Source organism: Otolemur garnettii, unplaced genomic scaffold (assembly GCF_000181295.1).
Source record: "Otolemur garnettii isolate 467f Iridium unplaced genomic scaffold, OtoGar3 scaffold00015, whole genome shotgun sequence".
Classification (NCBI taxonomy): Eukaryota; Metazoa; Chordata; class Mammalia; order Primates; family Galagidae; genus Otolemur; species Otolemur garnettii.
Genome location: NW_003852410.1, coordinates 2,401,119 through 2,405,821, shown reverse-complemented (window position 1 = coordinate 2,405,821; position 4,703 = coordinate 2,401,119). Strand labels below are relative to the sequence as shown.

The window sequence follows — 4,703 nt, the reverse complement described above, 5'->3', positions numbered from 1 at the left end:
AAAAATAAATAAAATTGATAAACCTTTGGCCAGATTAACTAGAATCAGAGAAGTAAAATCTCTAGTCACCTCAATCAAAAATGATAAAGGAGGAATAATAACAGATGCCACTGAGATACAAGAGATCATCTCTAAGTACTGTAAGAAACTCTGTGCCCAGAGATTTGACTAGGTGGAGAGAATGGATCGATACCCAAATCACACCTTCTCTTTAGTCTTAACCAGGAAGAAATAGATCTTTTGAACAGACCAATTTCAAGAACTGTGATTAAAGAAACAATAAAAAAAGTCTCAACAAAAAAACACCCTTGTCCAGATGTCTTCACACCAGAATTCTATCAAATCTTCAAATAAGAGCTTATACCCATACTGCAGAAATTGTTTCAAAAAATTGAGAAGGATGGACTCGTTATCAACATATTCTACAAAGCAAACATCACCCTGATACCAAAACCAGGAAAAGACCCAACTAAAAAGAAGAATTTCAGACCAATTTCACTAATGAATATAGTTGTAAAACTTCTCAATGAAATCCTCCCTAATAGATTACAGCTACACATTTTAAAAAGTCATTCAACTCCCGCGGGTATCGCGGGTGGACCAATGATGGGCACTGGGAGGCGTGGCACCTGCGCAGCGGTTTGAGTAAGCGCTGCCGGATTGGCTGAGGGGTCAGGCGGCCGCGCGGGGCCTGTGCGAATCGAAGTGACCGAGGGAGCGGCTGTTGAAGGAAGGAGTAAATATGAAACAGGTGTCAAAATGACATCCAGATTTAAGGAAGCATACAGTAGAAGAGGAGGAAATGGCTGTTCAAAGTCTGATGAAGTCTTCTCCAACAAACGGACCACCCTTAGCACAAAATGGGGAGAGACCACATTTATGGCTAAATTAGGGCAAAAGAGGCCCAATTTCAAATCAGATATCCAAGAAATTCCAAAAAAACCTAAAGTGAAAGAAGAAAATACGGGAGATCCTTTTGGATTCGATAGTGATGATGCGTCTCTACCAGTTTCTTCAAAGAATTTAGCCCAGGGTAAGGGTTCCTCTTATTCAGAATCTTGTATAGCTGCTCAGCAGGAAGGAGTCACCTCAGTACTTAAAGCTAATAGCCAAACTAGTCAGTCGGTGGGTGAAGACAGTGATGTCTCTGATAAATGCTTACCTTTGGAGGAGACTTTGCTTGGGAAAGAAGAGAGCACAAACAGAACCTTAGAAGATGATGCAAACATAAGTAGCCGTGCTAAGTTAATGACTTCAGTTAAGGTGGAGAATTTGCACGAAGAATATGAAAAGAAGAGCCACTATAGTCTCAGAAATGCTGAAGACAGCGCTGAGAAACCCAAGGCAGAAACTACAGTGGCCTCTGGATATAAAACTGATGAAATCAAGGAAACAAATGATACTTGGAACTCCCAGTTTGGGGAAAGGTTTGAATCACCATCAGAAATATCTCCAGTCAAGGGATCTGTGAGAACCGGTCTGTATGTATGGGATAATGATTTTGAAGATATCAAATCAGAAGATTGTATTTTAAGTTTGGATAATGATCCCCTTTTGGAGATGAAGGATGAGGATTTTAAAAGTCGATTGGAAAATCTAAATGAAGCCACTGCAGAAAACATTGTGCAAAGGCTTCTTAGGCCAAGCAACTGTAGGACGTATTGTAGGGCGAATAAAGCAAAATCTGCACAGGGAGCATCACATTTGGGTAAGCTAATGGATGGCACCAGTCAGGCCTTAGCCAAAGCGAACAGTGAATCAAGTAAAGATGGCCTGAATCAGGCAAAAAAAGGCGGTGTAAGTTGTGGGACCAGTTTTAGAAGGACGGTTGGACAGACCAGAGACTACACTCTTTTACATCCATCTTGCTTGTCAGTTCGTAATGTTACTCTACAGGATACTATGGAAGGAAGCCTGGATGAGTTCTCTGCAGCCGCTCCTGCAGATTTGGGAAAAGCTGGTCGGCTCAGCAAAAAGGCAGATATTGCAACTTCTAAGACCACTACTAGAGTTCGACCTAGTAATGCTAAATCCAAAAAGGATGTTAAACTGGAATTTTTTGGTTTTGAAGATCATGATGCAGAAGGTTCTGGAAGTTCTAATTACAAAATTAAATATTTTGGCTTTGATGATCTCAGTGAAAATGAAGATGATGAAGATGATGACTGTCCAATGAAAAGAAAGACAAGCAAAAAAAGAACTAAAACAGCTCCATCACCCTCCTTGCAACCTCCTCCAAAAAATAATGATAATCCCCGGGGCAGTCGGTCTAGTACTAATAAGGCACAAAACTTCGATTTTACAGAAGACTTGCCTGCTGTGCCTGAAAGTTTGGAGAAGCCCATAAATAAACAAAGAGACAAATCAAAAGAAAATACCAGAAAGATTTTTAGTGGCCCCAAATGGTCACCTACAAAAGCTGTATATAATGCCAGACATTGGAACCATCCAGATTCAGAAGAACTGCCTGGACCACCAGTACTAAAACCTCAGAGTGTCACATTATATACCATCGTTCAGCATGTGAAGCAATTCAATGACGTGGTGGAATTTGGGGAAAATCAAGAGTTCACTGATGACATTGAATATTTGTTAAGTGGCTTAAAGAGCACTCAGCCTCTGAACACACGTTGCCTGAGTGTTATTAGCTTGGCTACTAAGTGTGCCATGCCCAGTTTCCGACTGCACCTGAGGGCACGTGGAATGGTAGCAATGGTCTTTAAAACCTTGGATGATTCTCAGCACCATCAGAATCTTTCCCTCTGTACAGCTGCCCTTATGTACATACTGAGTAGAGATCGCCTGAACATGGATCTTGATAGAGCTAGCTTAGATCTGATGATTCAACTTTTAGAACTGGAGCGAGATGCTTCGCCAGCTAAGCTACTGAATGAAAAAGACATGAACAAAATTAAAGAAAAAGTCCGAAGACTCTGTGAAACTGTGCACAACAAGCATCTTGATCTAGAAAACATAACGACTGGGCATTTAGCGATGGAGACGTTATTGTCCCTCACGTCCAAACGAGCAGGAGACTGGTTTAAAGAAGAACTGCGGCTTTTGGGTGGTCTGAATCATATTGTAGATAAAGTGAAAGAATGTGTGGATCACTTAAGTAGGCATGAGGATGAAGAGAAACTAGTGGCTGCCCTATGGGGAGCAGAGAGATGTTTACGAGTTTTAGAAAATGTAACAGAGCATAATCCAGAGAATCAAAGCTACTTGATAGCATATAAAGATTCGCAACTCATTGTCTCGTCAGCTAAAGCATTACGACATTGTGAAGAACTGATTCAGCAGCGTAACTGTGCTGAAGACAGCATATGCTTAGGGGACAGTAAACCTCTGCCTAACCATGTGGGCAAAGCAGTGGAGGACTGCATGAGGGCCATCTTTGGGGGGTTGCTTAATTTAACTAATGATAATGAGTGGGGCAGCACCAAGACTGGAGAACAGGATGGCCTCATCGGCACCGCAATGAACTGTGTGCTTCAGCTTCCCAAGTACCTACCTCAGGGGCAGAGATTTGATATTCGAGTGCTGGGCCTATGTCTCCTGATAAATCTAGTGGAGCGGAGCGCTCGGAATCGGCACTGTCTCGTCAACATGGAAACATCGTGTTCTTTTGATTCTTCCTTCTACAGTGGAGAAGAAAAGGATAGTCTGAGGATACCTGGACCAGTTCACGCTGTTCAGGCTTTAGTGCAGCTATTTCTTGAGCGGCAGAGAGCAGCACAGTTGGCAGAAAGTAAAACAGATGAGCTGATCAAAGATGCTCCCGCCACTGCGCATGATAAGAGTGGAGAGTGGCAAGAAACCAGTGGCGAAATACAGTGGGTGTCAACTGAACAAACGGATGGCACAGAAGAGATACGTAAGAAGGAGGAAGAGGGTGAAGAACTTGACCTCAATACAGCCCTTCAGCAGGCTGACAAAGACATGGAAGATTACATCCTGGCCTCCTACACGGCACTACTCCTCGGGTGTCTCTGCCAGCAAAGTCCCATCAGTGTGACCACCGTGCGGAAATATCTGCCGGGAGGAGACTTTTCAATAATGACAGAGATGCTCCGAAAGTTCTTGAGCTTCATGAATCTGACTCGTGCTGTTGGAACAACAGGCCAGAAGTCCATCTCTAGAGTGATTGAATATTTGGAACATTGCTAGCTGCTTTCCCTTTACTTCAGGTGCCTGGTAATGCTGGAGCTATTTTTAGACACAAGTCATGAAAGAAGTCCTTGAAGATATACCAAGAACGTGCGTCAGTGTCATTCGTGTTTGGGTTTCTAAACCCACCTGATTTCTTCCTCACACATCCTGCATTTGCTAAAGGACAGTTACTACGTCAATCTGCAACTATCAGAAATGAGGGAAAAGGTTCCGCCTGTTAACAATTCCGAGCAGTATTTAAATACTTACCCTCGGCAAGGTTGAAAGGGAGAATTTGAGCTGCCGTTCGTGCCACTGCCGTGTAGGTTGAGCCACTGCTGTCATGCCAGCCAGGTGCAAAGGCAGCTTAAGCTACTGAGGTATCGAATGTTCTGCGGACATTCTAGACAACAGCTTAGTGCCTTTTTCAGGCTCATTTGCGTTTGCCTTTTTGTTGAATGATTCCAACCGTAAATAAAGCTTTTCGTACCTTTGTGAATTTTGTGGTCGTTGTTCCCTGAACTACTGTTTATATTTAAAATTAGATGGAATCC

The 4,703-nt window shown here is 42.8% G+C and overlaps 1 pseudogene across 1 annotated transcript; it reads left to right on the top strand.

Annotated features, from left to right (window-relative positions):
* Nucleotides 1-744: 744 nt before the first annotated feature.
* Nucleotides 745-4,168, top strand: LOC100943518 (annotated as a pseudogene). The gene has a single exon (XR_001161069.2). The product of XR_001161069.2 is annotated as a wings apart-like protein homolog pseudogene (transcript).
* Nucleotides 4,169-4,703: the final 535 nt, after the last annotated feature.